At 35.8% G+C, this 20,179-nt stretch overlaps 1 long non-coding RNA gene across 1 annotated transcript in view; it reads left to right on the top strand.

Annotated features, from left to right (window-relative positions):
* Positions 1-20,179, top strand: part of LOC116282438 (uncharacterized) — a 414,543-nt gene that overhangs the window by 381,620 nt on the left and 12,744 nt on the right. The window contains exons 5-6 of the long non-coding RNA XR_012077453.1: positions 2,435-2,523; positions 4,642-4,794. This is a non-coding gene — a long non-coding RNA (uncharacterized lncRNA). The remainder of the gene's footprint in view (positions 1-2,434; positions 2,524-4,641; positions 4,795-20,179) is intronic.

Consider the following 20,179-nt stretch of genomic DNA (forward strand, 5'->3'; position numbering starts at 1 on the left):
TAAGAGATTAACAAAAGAGTGTGAACTTTTCCAGTCTGAACTTGATACATACATAAAAAGAGTATGACCTCTTCTCTTGAATTTGTGTACGTCTGACTTGAAGAATTCAGTCCTTCATAGATTCAAGGCTATTGCTTGGGGAGTGCGCCTGCCCACTGCAAAGAGCTAATTTATTTCCCCCCCCAAAAAATGGATTTTATTTTTCCTTGTGCATCATCTGCACATTTTAAAAGTTCCGATGGTACATTTTATAGTGGAAATGTGCAGAAGAATTTAATTTGAGCTCCTAAGTTGACTAGCAGTGCTAGTTGGGGGGGGTTTATTATTACTTTAAAAAATGTATTACCATTTGAAAATAGAAAATATCCAAAACATCAACTTATTTCAGGGGAATGGAGTTGGAGAGAAAGTGGAAAAGAAAGTAGAAAATTGTAGTTCAAAGTAATTTTCTTTTTTCCTTTTTTGCATTTTTGAAACAGAGTGTCTGTAGATGTTTTAGATAAATAGTGGGATTGAATTCAGGTATTAGGTCTCCATAGTTGATAAATAATTCAGACCATGTTATTGTTAACTTTCTCCTTTATTCTTTTACTAAAGGAACTATAGATACCATCTTGCTTTCTGAGGCTTGAGACGTTTAATTTTAACTTAATTTTTATATCCTAAAATTATTAGGATTCAAATTCAACAACAATAAAAATAAGCCAAGAATATAATTCTCTAAAATATAATGCAAAAGAAAGAAGAAACATATTGTATAATGGAATCAAATTACCCCTCATTGATGAGGACCAAACATTTGTCTCTACTTCAGGATGATAAATTAACATTACATACCTTTATTCTCAAAATAAAGCAAGAGAATGATTCCTGTTATGGGAACTTGAGACCCAGGAAAACTAAGGAGCTTTATTAGTTCTGTGTTTACAGGCAGCCGAATATGTTGTATGAATTAATGGCTGCTGAAGGACCCTGCTGCTTGTAATAGTAATTGCATGATTTTATCAAAGTTTGTAAAGTATACACTTTTAAAGTTATAACTTCAGATTGATGTACTTCCTGTAAAAAGAGCCTTGTTTGTGAGACAATAACTAAATGTTTACTGGTAGAAGGATTATGAACCCTCACCCATTGATTTAATAAATTATCCAGTTTTCAGGAAGAGACTGTTAAGGTATGGAGAGGTATAAAAAGAAAAACAAAAGTAGAAAAGTCTTACAGATACAGTGAGAAAAATCAGATCAGTGGTTGGCAGGGCGTTCTCAGCACCAAGGACCCAGATTTTGTATGAAACTTCACAAGTATGTGAGTATGCACACTGTTCTCACCAAAATCTCCAAAAGATCTATAAACTCCAAAGGACAAGGAGTCTTGATGCTTTTGTGGCACAAATGAAGAACCTGAGGTCCAGAAAGGCCAGGGCCTTGCCCAGGTACCACCACCCTCTCACCCAGGGCACTGTCCGGTGCACTAGAGCAGCTGTCCACTTCTTCCCACTCGGGAATGAACTCGACACCACTTCAGTTTGATCCTCTCAATCATAGTGAGTTGCCCAGTCTGCAACTTTTATTTTTATTTTTAAACTAGGGGATTACCACATTGGCCACATTGATTAACTTCTTCCTACCTGAACTCTGCACTGAGCTTGCCCTTTGAGACAATTGCATGTGTAGCAAATCTGTTTTTTGAGTTGCACGTGAGGAAACATTTTTATGAACCATTTGATTTCACTGGTTTCTTGTACTGTGTTTTTATAAGAAGAGCCTTTTATGAGTGTGTCAGCAGCCACCTTGGCCTAATAAATGCCTTTAGTAAGCAGAGTATGAGGTAAATTTTCAGCGTTCATAATCTCATTCAGTAAATAGCACTTTTGAAAGTAGGTATTTAAGGAGATTTTAACCTCAAGGTGTTGTTTCTTATTTCATCATTATAACATTCATGTACAGAATAATTTTGTATTGTTTTTTAAATGATGTGGGGTTATTTTATTCATTTCCAGAAAAAAATTGTACATATATTAATTGCTAGCCACTCTGTAGCTATATTTACTTCTATATATTTTATCTATAAATGTCCATAGAAAGGGAAAGAAAAAGAGCAATTTATTAACAAATGTTATCCAGACAACCATAGTCAGGATGAGTCTTACCAAAATAACATTTGTCAATACAACTCAAAATGTTAGCTTGTTGAATGATTAACATTGAAAGCTTTGCACTCAGAGCCAATTTCAAATCCTTATCTACTGTTTCACATCTACTTGGTTGTAACCATGTCACATGTTTTCTCTTAGTCTAAGCTTCTTCATGTGTTAACTCATGAGGTTGTTGGGAGTATTAAATAAGTCTTTGTAAAGCAGTGCCTAAAATAGAAAAACTCACCAAGGTAGTGATTATTATTAATTGCACTTCTACTATTGTTTAATATTTTCCAGGAAGAAGTACTTCTAATTCCTGAAGACCTCCACTACCTTTGGTCCTTTAGTCCTTTGTTCCTTGGTGGAAGAAGTTCAAGGAGTACAAGGTAACTAACTAATCTTTAATGCCAAACATACTAGTAAGTTTTTGATATATTTCAGTCTCAGAAAAAGTATAGTTTCCTTTCTGATCTGAGATGGTAAGTATTTCATCTGTACACACTGACTCACACTGAGGAGCTTACTGGGCAAAGTGTGTTTTAGACAATTACTTTTGGTCTGAAAGTGCTTTGAAGTCTTCAACTTTCTCCCTACCTGGGATTTCAGACTTGCTCTTTTAAATATTGAAAAAGGGTACTGCAGTTATCCTTTACCAGCCAACTGAAAATGTGTAAAGTAGATGGTATTTGCTTTGGCGTATTTTCTGAATTTTTACTAATTTACATCCTTTCTTGTCCTGTATCTTAGCCCTGACTGACCCTGCTATCAGCTAGATAGCTAATGATTCACACTGTGCTGCCATATTTCAAGTCCCATTTTAATAATGTCTGGAGTACCAAAGTAAGCACCGTTAATGGTGACACAGGTTTGCCACATAGTTTCATTTTGAGTCCTTTATAAATTGGAAAGATTGTGATACATTTTATATATATATAATAATATATATATTCCTGATTAAATACTTAGAACAATATTATAGTAATATTTTATTACTCTATACTTCATATACTATATACATATTTATATTCTATAACTATCCCCATTTTTAGATAATGCAACTGAGTCCAGGAGACATTAAGTAACCCGAATAGAGGCACACAAATGTGTGTTGGTATTCATACCCCAGTTTGTCTCCGCCTCTCTGCAGATGGTTGTAATGAAATGACTAATGGCAGTCATAGAAGAATTGATGGCATGAGTAGTTCAGACATGTTAATGGCTCATACTATATAATTTGAAGTATGTTAGAAAGAATCTCTTCCCCCATTGCAGTCTGTCTACAGCGTGAACTTACCTTTGATTAGTTGCATATGTATGAATTACATTTCTCAAATATTTTGACTCCCCATTTTTAGATAGGAATATCTTTTGTATGGTAGTTTAGCAGCTATATCTCAAAAGACCCATTTTGATCTGTCTTCTTGTATATGTGTGTGTGTATGTGTGTATGTATCTATATCTGTGAATGCATACGCATGTGTGAGTGTGCACGCGCGTGCGCACATTTCAGGTCTGTTTTAACCTAGTATGTATGGCAGGCTGTGGGAATTGGGAGGGATATTTCCATAAAAGTTTTAGCATAAGAAGTATAAAAGAACAGAGTGTTGAGGGAAGGTTTGGAGCACAGGATGGGATCTGTCCTGGTGATTTGTAGACTGGCAGTTCAATAAGAACTTTGCTGACCATTAAGTGTGTTGTTTTCTTTTTTCTGGCTTTAATTTATATATATTTTAAGTTTTATGCATTTTGGGATATAATGCCCAGGGCTTGCAGTGTCGTGCTCCTCAGGAAACGATGCTGTCAGTGAATCCATCTAAGTTTGTAGGTTGGTTGGTTGATTTTATTCTCCAAGACAAATGATCAGGGCTCACAAGCCTGCCATTGAGGATTTTTGAGGTTCTCTTTGCACTCAGTTGTGATCATTAGGAAGAGTTGTGCAATGTATATGCTTCCCCCACCTCAAATATGGATTAAAATCTTCACATTTTTATTGTGATAAGATTAGGGTGCCCTTCCCACTCCTTCTACATCCCTGGGAGACTTACTACCCTGATGCTGGGGTTCATGGATCCCAGATCCAGAACCTGAAAGGAGAGTTTGGATGTTGCTGATAATAGGTGTAAAGGTCAGAGACTGTGTGGGAGTAGAATTTGTGTATGTGGTTTTTCTCATACTGATGATGAGTTAAAATGGATATGGAATCCCTAGGGTGATCTAGGCAAGCTCTCCTTCGGGCCTTTGGGTACATTTCCTTCCTGCTGTTTGAATTTTTGAGTTGGATTCTAGTCCTGCCTTGCTGTCCCATCAAATTTGTGGAATCTGAAAGCTGAATGAAAGTTTAGGATAAAATGGTCAAAGAATGTCATTCATTCTATGTGGTTTCTATATCCTAGGGTTATGTCTAGCCTGGACAAATTGAGGTCTCTAGTGTTTAGAAATCTGGCAGTTATTCATTCATTTTTAAAAATCTATCCATTTAAAAATGTTAATTGATATTTCCTTAGGTCAAGACTTACAGCTGAAATGTTACGGAAATGACAGGCCAGCCAAGAAACAAGCACCACTCAGAGGGTTGGGGTACTCAGATTTATTATGCCGGCGGGCCCAGAGGGGCTTCTGCTCCGAAGCTCTGAGCACCTCCAAGACTTGTGCATGAGGTTTTATAGGGTTAACTACAAGCTTGGGGTATTTGGCCAATAGGCATGGAAAAGCTTTAGCAACATCATTATCACAAAAGTAGAGGCAGGGAAGCAGGAAACCAACATTTCAAGGCCAGATATGTCTCTTTGAAAATCCAGCTGGCTAGCAAAAAAACATGAACAGGAAATCAGCAAACCAACAATAATTAACTCAGATTTACAAGTTAGCCCAGCAGAACTTAGATCAGTAATCCGACACTTGTTACACTTAGATTTGTGAGTTAGCTTGTTAGCCCAGCTGGGCTTTTCCTTCACACCATGACCAAGTAAATCAGGCAGCATTATAAAATATGTATAAAATTGTGTAATACTATGCTCATTTAAGTTTTTTGAAATCACCAATACATTTATAACTGATGTTAAAATACCCAAAAGTAGTTTCCATAAGGAAATCAACTAAAATTTTTTCATATTATTACAGACGAACTTGCTAAAGTCACTGATGATGAATGTTCTTTTTACTGTTAGTTTTGCTATGAAATGTTAGTTTGAAAGCAACATTGCAGGACACAGCTTTGATGTGTGACATCTCCCAGGATTGTCTATAATGCAGCTAGATGTGAAGTGGGGCCAGTAAACTTTCCATGACATTTTCCTATGGGGCAGATTCTTTTCAATATTTCATAAATGACTTATTAGGCATGTAATTCTGAATTCTTTACATCCAATCCTTTTTGGTTCTGGCCTGATTTACTGCCACTGCACATGGTTACAGTTTCTACAGTAAATATTCCACATTTCACCTGAAGTAGCTTTATTTATTTATTTTTGATTTTATTTTGAAGTAGCTTTAAAAGTTTTTTTTTCATTTGTGGAAAGTAAATATTTTTAGTTTTGTATTCTTAAAGTCCCAACCAGAATGTGATTTAGATTTCAATATGTATAGTGTAGAATTTTTCAGTCTACTTTTTACTTACTCAGACTTACGTATTCATGCAGTTTAAAGTGTCAAATGGTTCCTGTGCTTTTTTCCAGCCCACTTCCTGTTGCACAGATGCAAACACTTTTGACTATATTAGCTGATTCTTTTAAGATCTCTCCATATCTCTAAATAACATGCTTATATTGCTCTTTCTTGGTTTGTTATTAATAGGTTTTATCTGTTGTCTTCCCACTATGGAAAATGAGAAGTTTGCTTTCTTTCGTCTTCCAGCCCCATCACACATGTGCACACTTTTGAGCTCCCATCCTCTTGAAATAATATATCATAATTTTGATTAAGTGAATATTCATGTTTATCATATTATGACTAAATGAAAGCATTCAGAGCTCAGTCATGCACTATGCAAGGGTTGCTTTATTTTTCCTTCCAGCATTTTTTTCCTTTTGTGATAATAATGGCCTATTTTCATTTACTTAAGTCTTCTTTTTTGTACCTAACACTAATTCAGTGCTCCCCAGTCATACAGTGTACCTTTTAATGTTTGCCAGAATTTTATATATTCTACAAATGTTATCTTCAAGAAATCTCTCCCAGAGTGCCCTAAGCAAATCCCACTGACTGAAAGGGTTGAGGGTACTACTTTCTAACTCCAAAATTACTGAAGGGTTCTTCAGTGGGACTCCCGGAAGGTTGCTTGTTGTGTGCCTCCTGCAGTTGGGGGACCCTGTGGACCAGTGCCTGACTCACACGAGGGGAAGCACAAACGTTCTGTGCCAGAGGACTGTGGGGGCATTAACTGCCCACCCAGCAGTGGCAGAGCAAGGAAAGCATGTCATGTTGACCAGATGTGGGCCATGTAGGAAACGGGAAATTTAAGCCATCTTTTTCTCCCAGAGGCTATTAAAATCTAAGTGTTAAATATTATGGCTTATATACTGCGGTATGAAAGGTGTTGGGGGTTTTGCTTGTTTGTTTTATTATAATTTTAAATGCTCTTTTACTTTGCCTATTTAAAAAAAGGAAGCAAAAGAAGCAGGCCTGAGAGAAATCCCACCCCTTCTCTGCCTGCTTACAGGGCTGTGTTCCTATTGGCAGCTCTCCTCCCACGTTCCATAAGAAAGAAAATCTATCCCCTCAGGGCAGTTTGGATCCTCAGAAGTCAGGAGGACTGACCAGGCCTTTTCCCTCCCCTGCCTCATCTCTGTATTTCCACTGAACATGACAAGGCGTAGGTGGGAGACAGCCACTGACTATGTGAGACGGTGTCGTACAAGCACAACTGAGTTCCATTTTATTTCCAAAGGTCGTATTAAAGTTTGCTTATTGGAATTTTTCCTTTTCTCTATCATGTCTCTTAAACTCTCACTGAAAGGGTTCCATCACCTTCCCAGAAATGTCGCTTCAGTAAGATTTTTTGAAAGTTGTACTGCCTAAATTGGTCCTCTAATTTTCTAGCCTTTGTTTTCCCAATTTCCAAGCCTGTCTTTGGCTCTTATGTTTTGGGTGACTTGCTCACATTTATCTTTGACTTTTCTATTTATTGTTTCACTTATGCTTTAAATTCCAGTGACTCTTTTTATAGTCTAAATACTATTGAGCTGATACATTTATGTAAAAAGAATAATTTTAGAAGTTCCGGCTTGAAGAGTCTTGGTTTTAGACATTTTTTAGGTCTTAAAACTTTTCTGTAAATTTAAAATTATTTAGAAGAAAAAGGACATAGAAAAAAATTGCACCCCTTAGAAAATAATGATTCAGAAGAAACTGGGATCTCAAGTAAAAATTTGATTTTTGTGGGGTTTTGCTCTAACAATGAAATTGCTAGAGACTATAAAGAGAGAAAGAGCACTCCTGGTAGGGCTTGCTGGGAATTACAGGTTTTCATACACTTTTTCATTTCACAGTGTGTTTAAAAAAAAAGTAGAGGAGTTTGGAGTTATATAGAATTTCCTTCTGTCACAATCGGTTATGAGAGCTGGAGGTTAATCAAAACTTATTTGACTAAGGCTTGGATTTTCTCTTTGAAAGTATATGTGAAGCCCTAGCCTACACTAGTTTCTAGCACAGGGTAGACACAAATAAATGTTTGTTGAAAAAATGAACATTTTATACAAAGTTCTTAGCATAGTATCTTCACTCCTTTAAATAGTAAATATCGTAGATGCTACTCTTACCATTTTTAAAAGATAAAAAATGTGGTATCTATATGCATTGGAATGTTATTCAGGAAACCCTGCCATTTGCAAGAAAACAGATGAAATTGCAGGGCATTATACAAAGTGAAATAGTCCAGACAGATAAATACAAATACTGTATGGTGTTAATAGATACGACATCTAAAACAGTTGTAGTCATTGAAACAGAGAGTAGAATGGTGATTGCCAGGGCCTGGGGGTTGGGGAAAACACAGTGCAGTTGGTCAAAGGGTAAAAAAAATTAAAATAAGTAAGTTCTGGGGAATCTAATGCACAGCATGGGGACTGTAGTTAATAATACTGTACTGTATACTTAAAATTTACTAAGACTAGAGCTTAACTGTTACCACACACACACATGAGTGGTAAGTATGTGAGATGATGGATGTGTTCATTAGCTTTATTGTGGTAATCATTTCACAATGTATACATATATCAGATCATCACACTGTATATATTAAACATATACAGTTTTATTTGTCAAGTATACATCAAGAAAGCAAGGGGAAGAGATAATGTTGAAATACCCAAAGTGTTAGTAAATATGCTATATAGTGAGATGTTCAATTGGATTAAAAAATCTGATTTACTGTAGTAAGATATTTGAACCCTAATTGTTTCAATTAGTTAAGAAAATAGAATAGGAAGTAACTCAGCTACAAGTCTCTGTATGGCAATGACCTTGCCTTATTCATTTTTCCCACCTAGAACTCAGGACTGTACCTGAAATACAAAATATTTTTAGATGTTTACTGAATGAAGAATTGCAGTGTAAAGGTGTGTGTGTATGTGTGTGTGCATACAAATGTGTGCAGTACTACCTACCAAGAAGACAGAGCCTGAGCTTGAGCAAAAGTGTTATAAGCACGTTCAGTTCCCCTTATCTGTAGCCATTATTGAACTGGGAGAGGTGACTATACCATTTAATCATTTTAAGCATCTTTTATTGCCATTATGCCTCCAGAACCCCAAGTCATCAATATTCTTTATTAGTAGTAGATGACCAAAAAGGCATTGGAATTATTTTACTAAGATTTGAATATTCTAAAACAAACAAGAACACTGATAAGATGCTCAAACCCTTCAAAAAATTGCCATGCACCTCATATTTAATTCTTCTTTCTCTTGAATGTTTAATTTGGAGACTATTGATATACAAAGGTTTGCAAATCTCAGATGCTGTTGTTGACAGTATCCTTCTGGCACCTCATGATATTGTCAGCAACAGCAATGGACTTGACATGTGTGAGTTGTGATGGCATTAGAGAGCCTGAGACAGGGTTCCAATCATAACCCTGTGTGTCCTGTTGTGTGTACAAACAGGCAGGGGACAAGTCTGAAGTTGATCCCATAGGGTAAGGTTTCAACTGCCATTGTTTTCATTTCCTTCTTTTAAAATTATTCATGTATTTATTTGTTTGCCCTTTCTAAAATATCTCCAGGGCTAGAGAAGGCCCAAAACAATTAAGCTAATAGACAGTCATCTGAGTTTCCATTATTTCACCTGAACTGAATTACTTATAATATTCCTGCTAGGTAATTCACACTGACAGTTGGCTCAGCTCCTTTCACTTGGACAGATCATGCATAAGCTTTTTTGAAAAGACTTGATTGTGGCTTCAACGACAGAGTCATCCACCTAGATTGTTTAGAACTAGGGAGAATTATACGTTCAGGAAATGCTGTCGACTTACAAAAGTTCTTCCTGGCACCTTGTGAAATACTTTATTGAAAGCATTTTGGTTTTAGTATAAAATATTCATCCAGGTGAAATCATATCATAGCTTCTCAAATATTCACTTATACGTAAGAACACTGGTAAATCTCAAACCCTCCTCCGTATTGGCAATTTTTTTGCTTAAACCCATGCAGATTATGAAAAACATGTAAATCCAGAATATTATAATATAATGGGAAGGGTCTAGCTGTTGCACGCTATTGTCTCCTCTGATGAAACTTTTTATATGCAGTTTACCCCTACACTAGTATTTTTTCTCAGTTCATATTAATATTAAATGAATAAATAGAAAGTCATGTAAAAGTCCTCTTTTAATAAGTTGGAGAGATGCCTAAACATTTTTTTTAATCCCTGGATTTTACTGAGGCAATTCTTCAGAACAAAGTATCTGATATCTTCCCATTTGAAAAGTACTGGTCTTCTTGACTGTCATTTTTCTATCTTTATATAGACATTGGATACTTACAAAATAAATGCAAGCATGGCTCAAATGGAGAAAACACTGTTTATTCAGAAAGCCTGAGTTGGAGAGAGGCTAATATCACTTTTCCAGGCTATCTCCCTGGGTCTAATTTCACACTTTGAAAAGGGAAATCAATTTGATTATCTTTCATATTCTAGAAAGTGGGATGAAGTATTGGTAAATAATGTCAAGTTGCCTTAGAAAAGACAGATTGGTAAAAGATGGATTCATATTGTTGTTAAAAAAGAAGAGGACCACCCAGAGAGAGAGAGAATTTTATTCTTTCAGTATTTATTAATAATTTAAATTTGTTTTTCTAATTGTCTTTGGAAAACTACTGAGACAGATTTCACAAAGCAATGTGGTAATAAACTCAGATAAATTAAAATATGTACAGAATGTGGAGTGAAATGCATGTAACTAAGCTTAACTATGGAGGGGTAAATAACCATAGAATCAGTGATACTAAAATACAGAAGAGAATGCCCTTGGGTACAGTTTCCAAGGCCATAAACTAGACTCTTACATGTATCAATCAAGTAAATTGATGCTGGTGGTGGTTATTCAATAGATGATAAGTCAAAATATAATGTCAGATTTAACTTTGCTGAGAGTAGACACCATGAGAGCCTCATCTGAATTAAGTACTGGCTATCTCTATGTTCCATTCTAACATAAACATTCTTGAAAAATTGTCTAGAATAAAAGGCCAGTTGGTGCCCCTATTCTGAAAATTTGCAGAAATTTTTAAGACCCACAGAGAATTGCCTCAATGTACATGAGATCAAAATTAGCTAGGCAGATTTCATCAAAGTACAGATATTTGGGGGTTATTTTGATTGCCTCAGCTTTCCAAGTCCTTTTCTGATATAGGACCCATTTGTTCACTTTCTTTTGATCTCCACCTTTGAATATCTGGACCTTATCACTGCTCAGATCCCAGGTTAAATGTCAGCTTCAAAGAAGTTACCACCCTATCTGAAATGGTCTACTCATTTCTACTACTCTCTATCAAGCCTCCATGTTTATTCCTTTCAAAATACTTCCCACATTCTAAAATACATATATAAACTGACTTTTATTAATATGTACATATAATTATTTTGGATATTTTGAATTAGAGGAGAATACATCAAGATACAACTTAATACAACTTAATGGAAATTTATTTTCCTGTAATAATTTTTCACTTAGCAGCAGTTTTTTTTTTTAACTTTTTTAAATTGAAGTACAGTCAGTTATAATGTGTCTTTCTCTGGTGTACAACACAATATCCCAGTCATGCATATACATACATGTATTTGTTTTCATTTTTTTCCATTAAAGGTTATTACAAGATACTGAACATAGTTCCATGTGCTATACAAAAGAACCTTTTAAAAAATCTATGTTTACATATAGTGGCTAACATTTGTAAATCTCAAACTTCTAAATTTATCCCCTCCCACCCCCTTTCCCTGGTAAGCATAAGATTGTTTACTAAGTCTGTGAGCCTGTTTCTGTTTTGTAAATGAGTTCATGGTGGTCCCCCCCGCTTTTTTTCCCCAAGATACCACATATGAGTGATATCATATGGTATTTTTCTTTCTCTTCCTGGCTTCGCTTAGAATGACGATCTCTAGGTCCAACCATGTTGCTGCAAATGGCATTTTATTCTTTTTTATGGCAGAGTAGTCTTCCATTGTATAAATATATCACAACTTCTTTATCTAGTCATCTGTTGATGGACATTTAGTTTGCTTCCATGTGTTGTCTATTGTATATAGTGCTGCTGTGAACATTGTGCTGCATGTAACTTTTTGAGTTAGAGTTCCCTCCAGATATACCCAGAAGTGGGATTGCTGGATCATAGGGTAAGTCTATTTTTAGTTTTTTGAGAAATTTCCATTTCCATAGTGGTTGCACCAACCTACATTCCCATCAACAGTGTAGGAGGGTTACCTTTTCTCCACACCCTCTCCAGCATTTATCATTCTTGGACTTCTGGATGATGGCCATTCTGACTGGTGTCAGGTGATACCTCATTGTAGTTTTGATTTGCATTTCTCTGATAATTAGTGATACTGAGCATTTTTTCATGTGCCTATTGGCCATTTGTATGTCTTCATTGGAGAATTGCTTGTTTAGGTCTTTTGCCCATTTTTGGATTGGGTTGTTTGTTTTTTTTGTTATTGATTTGTATGAGTTGCTTATATATTATGGAAATTAAGCCTTTGTCAGTCGCATCATTTGCAAACATTTTCTCCTATTCCATTGGTTGTCGTTTTATTTTGCTTGTGGTTTCCTTTGCTGTGCAAAAGCTTGAGTTTAAGTAGGTCCCATTTGTTTATTTTTCCTCTTATTTCCATTGTTTGAGTAGACTCATTTAGCAGCAGTGTTTTAATGAAAAGTTTGTTAAGCCATTTACCAAAATAAACGTGTCTATATAATGCAATGCTCTACTGTAATGAAAATGATCAAACTAGAGCTACATTGTAGAAACATGGATAGATCACACAAACATAATGTGAGTCAAACAAGCCAGAAGAGATCACATTGCATGATTCCACTTACATAAAACTCAATAGGAAAAACTAATTTTGGGTTTAGAAGCCAAGCTACTAGTTAACTTTGAAAAGTTGACAGGGGCAGTGAATGAAAGGGGATATGAGGGGGCTTTTGAGAGGCTCTAATAATCTATTTGAAGACCTGTGTGTTGTTTATACAGGTGTCATTTTGTCTCATCCCACTGAGCTATGCTTATAATTTGTGCTTTTTTTCTATATATCAGTCATATTTTAATTTCAGAAGTGAAAAAGACAAATTTTTTATTTAAATAAAAGTAGTCATTTAAAAATTTCAGAGTATATATTTGTGATAGTGATAAAAGAGCATTTTGAGAGAAAGTAATTCAGTATTATATTATCATTATAATTATATCCCATCTACATGGGCAAAATATTATACAGTGAATTTAAGAATGGTTTCAATTGGCTTGAACATTTATGTGTAAGTTATTAACTTACCATGTCTTAAAAGTTTCCTATTAGTCAGGTAATATGCTGGGAGTTTTGTAAGTTAACATCAAAGGCATTTAGTTAAAATTAAAGAACAATTTTGCTATAATTTTTACATCTCTTTAGGGGTATGTGGCTATGTGTATTTGGACAGCATGTTTCTTTCTAAAAAAAGATTTTGTTTCTTTTAGTGAAAAATCCTCAGATAAAAACATTCAGCAAAGTTTTTTTTTGCTATGTAAAGATACTTTCAGACTATAGAATTTCAAACTATCCTACAAAGCCATTACACAAAGATCAAGAACCAACTCAATAATTAATATATGCTCAGGCTTGAGAGAAATAAAAGACCAGAGTGTACTTCTTGTATAAACAGACAGAGCTTATTTTCTTGACTGACTTAAACCATTAAAATAATATTTCTAAAAAAGTCAGACTTAATATGAAAGTCCAGTGCGTTGCATTGATAAAATCAAGACTTTCCCTTCTAAATCTTTTTTTAAGTGTAATAAGGTTTTAGTAAATCACATGTCATTAAAATGATCATTTCCGAGGTATTATATCTGTCTCAGTTCTCCTGTAGGTAAGAAAAAATACCACATAAAAAGTGGGACAGGCAGAATAATGGTTCCCAAATATGTCCACATTCTAATCCCAAGAACCTATGTATACAGTGCCTCACATGGCAAGGGAGACTTTACAGAGATGATTAAGTAACTTCACAATATCCCGGATTATCTAGTAAGTGAGCCTCATTTTTATTATTTTATATTAATATCTGATACAATGATATTTGGGTTTTAACCAAAGCCAACATCATATTTGAATATTTTAGTTTCACAGGGAAAGTTTATATACATTAAAAAAATTAAGTACTTTTACATAAACAGGGATTAACTACCAAAATATCTATCAGTTTGAGTGACTTGTACAATTTCTTATGTCAATGAATAGGAAATAGCATTGGCTTCTGTGCCATGTTGCTCTTTTCCCTACGGTGGATAAGACATTTAGAAAAGCGTTGGGAAAGCTAGGTTCAAATCCCAACCCTGTGTGGCCTCAGTCAATTCCGTAAGCCTGTCTGTTATTTAAACTAGTCATCTGTAATAGAAGGGTTAATAGGCTAAGTAACATTTAAGTTTACTTTCAGATTGAAAAATGTATACCTGCACCTTTTGTTTATGACAGTAGCCATAATTTCAGAGCCATGGTTCTCAACCTGGGTCGATTATCTCCTCAGGAGAAAACTTACTGTCTGGAGATAGGCTTGGTTGTCACAATTGAATGTGTATGTGGGGTGTGTATGTGTGTGTACACGAGCTGCTGGGGGTTGTTACATTAGCACATAGTGGATTGAGTTCAGGGAACTTGCTAAACAAACTGCAATGCACAGGACAGCCCCATACAACAAAGAATTATCCAGCCCCAAATATCAATCGTGCTGATCTTGAGAAAGCAAAGCATTCAGTATTTGTTGCAAAAGGGGAGTTTTTTTTTTTATTGGTAAAAAGTGACTCAATTCCAAATACAGTTGGATTTGATGCAAACTAATGAATATCTCTCCAGCAACTAGAAGAGTGATACTTTGAAGTATTTCACTGTGACATCTTAATTACCTGAAAGTGAATTAGCGTGCAGGGGGAAGAAATCACTTAAGTCTCTGGATATTTTGGAATTCGCCAAGATTCAGGATTCCATGAATAAATTCAGGGCCCAGCGTGAATGTGAATGAATCATGTGACCTCTTATTTACCCCTCAGAATTATTTGCCTGAAATTGTTCATCATTGTTATATTCAGAAATAATACAGGTTAATGACCTCAGTCAGAGTCTATTATGACAAAATTATAATGACAAAGTTGTAATACCAATTTTTTTTGGCATTGTTAAAAAAGTAGCACTGCAGAGGTTCAAGTTTCAGACTGAAGGGGTAACTGAAAATTTAGTTTTACATGATTTAGGAAGATACAGAGTATAAAGGAGAAAGGGATTCAATCTTTTGAATTTCAACTTTAGTCTTCAGTTTCAGTGAATAAACAAATTCTGAGCTAACAAATTAGCTGTTTATAATTGTTTTCCAGTTGAAACTTATTAGCTCAGCATTGCCCTCATTTCACTCTTCTTTTCTGATACACACAGAGAAAACAGAACAAAGCAGGGACCAAAATTTCTGCAAGCAGCAGCAACTTAGATTATTTCCCACAACCCTCTTATTACCTAAGGTAAATTCCATAGGATATATTCCTAATTTTCCCTATAGAAAGTCAACATGTCTAGTTGTAAAAATACCATGGAGCTGAATTCAGATAGCCCATATTCAACTGGGGTCCCATCCAAGGGAGTACTGAAGCTCATACTCTAAAAGCTCCATGCTCTAAAGCCATTAGTGTGGAGACAAGAGTGCCCAGGCATGTACTTGAAAAGCCAGATTCCTGCAGGTCTCCAGAGCTCCACCTACTGAAGTCCCTTTCTGTGACCCACGTAGCCATTAGACTGGGCCCTGTCACAGCCCGTCGTCAGGTGATGAAGCCCTGCATCTTATGAGGGACAGGTGTGATCTCTACAGAGTCATTATCATGTGCAGTCTTAGTTCAAGGCTGGGGATCTGGGATAACTTTTTCAAAGAATGCTGTATCTTGTATATCTTATCTGCTAAGGATTTAGTTCTACACTCGGATTTCTATTGTAGGGAGAGAGTGCAGTTCTGAGTACTTGTTCGAAAGTGTAGGAAAGGGATTAGTGCTATTTATGTCTACCCTGTCTGAACCGAGAATTTCCCCGATTTGGCGACAGCATACTCATTACTTGTGTGTGTGACTTCAGAAAGGATGTGGACACATGAGATTGTGAGACTTTGTGTCGTGAAGAAAGTATACAGCCAGTCAGTTATAGCAACAGATATAACCCTGGAGAGTACTGAGGGTTACATATGTATCAATAATAATGTCCTTGCAGATGGGAAAAAAGACAAGATTGAATTAGAAGACAAATGTGATTTCACTCCATTGACTGGGAAATTGAAGTACAGATTGACAGATTCATCTGGTCTTCCCAGCATCCCTTTTATTGTGGAAGCTCACCTACTGCGGAATGAGTTCTGTGTGTTTCTAGTGGATATCAACTTCAGCCTCTCACCCAGGATGTAGGAGTTGTTAGGTAAAATCTAGGCTTGTCACATTGTAGTGCTGCATCGCACTGCCAACAGTGACTGTTTCACGGGATGAGAAAATGACTAAGCAGAGTCAATGGAGGTACTTCAATTATATTGATACATGATCATCAGGAACAAATTCCTTTTATTGGAGGTTTAAACTGGTAGCCACAACTGCTGCTAGTGACCATCTTCAGGCTTTATAAAGCAACCCCAAAATAGCACAAGCAGAGTTTAATGTCATCAGAGAGGGAAACGGGAAAAAAACAGATGGCATAATTTGAGCCCCTGGACCCAGCTGAGCATGACATCTCAAAGTTCCATGACCCCAAATATTTTCCTTTCCCCCTTATTTCAAGAAGGGTATATATTCCTTGATATTAAAAGTTAATTTAAAAAAGCCTATGAGGCCCTACATATCTTGGCTAATATTAACATTTCTGTCCTCCGTTGCCATGACTGTCCTCAAATGTACGTTTCTCTATCAATGCTGACTGTAATGTTCCTTGACAGCCTCATCACATTCTTCACTCAGGGTCAGGTCACAGGCTGCTCCATCACCTGGACTGCTCTTTCTCCGGGTACCTCCAGATAGACACCTTCACATGCTCTATCTATCCTACAAATCTTTGCTCAAATTCTGGGATTTCCAGCAGGGCTATCCTGACCACTCTAAATAACCTTGCAATTTGCCCCACCAACACATCCAGGCTCACTTAACCCTGTTCTAGAACCTCCTACTTTCTAAAATATCATATAATCTGTATATGTCCATCTGTATTGACTGTTCTCCATACCACCAAGAGCAGGCTTAAGACCTACATAGTGACATTCAACTTTTGTTTTTCACAATTCTGATTGCAGTGGTGAGGATAGTACATACAGTGATCTCAAATATTTGATGACTGAACTAAACAAACCATACAAACATAAAGCTAAGTTTAACTTAGGGTAAGTCACAAATTCTCAGAGCATCAGGACCTTCGCTTATAAAACATTAACAGACACCTAGTACCTGCTTTCCGTATCTTACAAGTCTACTATGTATAGCTTGTGTTACTAAGTTTGTGGAAATAGTTGAAAATCTGCAAAATGCTCTGTTGACATGAGGGAACAGTTTCAGATATTTTTATAAGTACATATAGAATTAGAACTGCATATAGTTCTTTCATTGTTCCAACTCTTTTTTTCTCATGGAAGAGTATAAAAAGGTGTTATAAGCCACTAAGGTGTGAGATAGTTTGTTATATAGCAATAGGTAACCAAAACCAGCTTTTCAGGTATGAAATGATTAATTTTTTTTTTTTTTGTAAAACTACTTATCCACACTCTGTCTTTGAGTTATTAGCGTCTCCTGATGGTGTTACTTTGGTATGTACAGCTGCCATACCCTTATTATGTCCCTCAAGTGTTTTACTCTATTGAGGACTTTTCTGTAACATGACCAGTTAAATTATGCATACATGATTTTTTCCCCCACAGTTAATAGCATCTTTGCATTTTCCAAAGTGGTCAGAACTCTTAAGATGTTCATTATACTAAAAATTTCTAATCTTAGGACTGTTTCAGACTGAGAAGGCAGACTCTATTATGAAGCAGTTTCTCAAGTTAAAAAGAAAGAATGGTTCACTGGGGCACATCCTTTCTCTTTAAGATCAGGAAATTAAGGAAAAAAATCATTTAGATCTCCCTCTGCCATTTGAAATAAAGTTTCAGTTGTTCAGTCAACTTCGGTTTTTCAGATTTTGAACATTCCAAGCCAATTCTTTAATTATGTTTCAGTTATTTTGAAAAACTACCAATTTTTGTTTACATGAAAACTTGAAAAAGTAGGCTAAGTCTAAATATTCATTTTTAACATAAAAAGAACAATAGCCAAGGGAATGTCAAAAGCACTCTGGTTCTCAGGTGGAGAACAAAGAAGCAAGTTAATTAATCACACGGTTCTGGTACAGCCACCAGTTACTGATTTGTTCTATCGATAATTGCTGTAATTTTAATTTTGGAACATCAAATGATGCTAAATATGCAGTCAAACCAATCTAGAGGCTATCCTTATATTTTCTTTTTTGAGTACTCTTTTTAAAAGTTACAAGAATTGACATTTTATTCTGATATTATATATTTTTATTAACTGTATACTGATTATACCACAGATGTAGTGATTTATGATTTAAGCCTTGGGTAAAATAATACAAAGACAAAATATCTTAGCATGATTTACTAGTTTCTATTATAATAATCTCCAAGTTTTCTTTGCTGTCTTATATTGCATAAGGGTTACTGGATAAAAGAATCAACAGCTATCATCACCTTCTCCTCATATGCCTCTTTCTAAGCAGACTGCTGTAGCTGGCAGCAGCGAAAGCATCTTCTCAAGTACATGTGGCTCACGTGGTTAAAAGCGGTGCTGTGTTGTATGAGAATAAATACATCCATAGGTCAACATTTCACCCAAATAAATGGAAGTAAAATTATTGGCCTAATTCTCAAATAAAATCTATAGCACAAAGGAAAGAAGGTAGAAAGAACAAAGGAGGAGGAGGAGAAGGGAGTGTGTGGGGAGAGGAACGGGGAGAAGAAGAGAGTGGAAGAGAAGGAGGAGCAGGAAGATGAAGAGAGAGAAGGGAATAGGAGGGCGGAGGCAGAGAGGAAAAGGAGGCAGGGGAAGGGAAGGAGAGATGGAGTCAGTACTAAAGGAAGGGAAAGTCTACGAACATCATATAGAAAACAAAACTTACCCTGATTGATCAAACGTCTAATCATTTATGTTTAAAAAATGTATTTGCATGAAACCGCTCAACAGTGTAGCACAGCCTGTTTTCTCCAGGCTATTGAAAAGCCCTTCCTTAGTCAGTCTCTGCTGTGCGCTTTGGGTATCATCCTTCTCCAAATCTCACTCTTGAAGTCCAAGCACAGCAGAACTGAAAAAACATCCATGACTGGTGCAAAAGGGACAAAAATTTTAGCCAAAACCAGAAATTATCTTTATAATGCAAGTTCTTGAATATCAACGTCGTAATAGTTTTGTTTGATAAAACTTTCCCTTATTCAGGCTTCCATGAATTTTCCAAAAGATTCCTTCTATTTATGGTCTTATGTCTCTTGCCTTATATTTAGGGGTGTTCATGATTTGCCCAACATCGCTTCTCACATTCTCTTCCGAAAGTATGAAATATTAATAGTGCTGTGTGTGTTTCTGTGTGTGGGGGTGTTCAAGGAGTAAATTTCAGTGTACTATTACTGTACTTTAAAATCAATAATGCCAAAATAGTAGTTGGAGTTTAAGAATATCTCTTTAAGGTAAATAAGCTTTTGATTGCTTAATATGAAGACATTTAATAGTTACATTGAAATAGAACCTAAGGACTTGTCATAATAATTATATAAATAAGACCCAGGAACATACTACCTGAGAGAAGTACAAGCCAAATGTCCACAAAGCAAAGACGAGAGATTATCACTGTGTCATCCAGATACTGAGGGCACATAAACCATCCTATGTTTTGCCAGTGTCTGCCAATGGCTTCTGTGTGACTACAAAACTTTTATAATTTAAATATGGATATCATGATGTGAGATAAATGAGTCTACGGCAGTGAAACATGGTCCTTGGGTCTTATAAATCTTCAAGGGCTTTTAAAGCAGGAGTAACATATTCTCTACATGTCATTTTAAAGTGTAAAAATCAGCTGAATTTTGAAGAATACAAGGTATAGAAATTAACAAAGGAGAGTAATTCATGCCTTGAATTGGAATAATACCGTGCAAGAAGGTACTAAAGGGGAAAAAACTGCTATTCATCATGATCTAAAAGCATACAGTCTCATCTCCCTCTGAACCAGTAGGTTTTATTCACTCTTTCATTATCATTAGAAAAGTGTCTGTGACACTCATGATGATGCCACTTTTACAAC

This window comes from Vicugna pacos, chromosome 11 (genome assembly GCF_048564905.1).
Source record: "Vicugna pacos chromosome 11, VicPac4, whole genome shotgun sequence".
In the NCBI taxonomy this organism is placed as follows: domain Eukaryota; kingdom Metazoa; phylum Chordata; class Mammalia; order Artiodactyla; family Camelidae; genus Vicugna; species Vicugna pacos.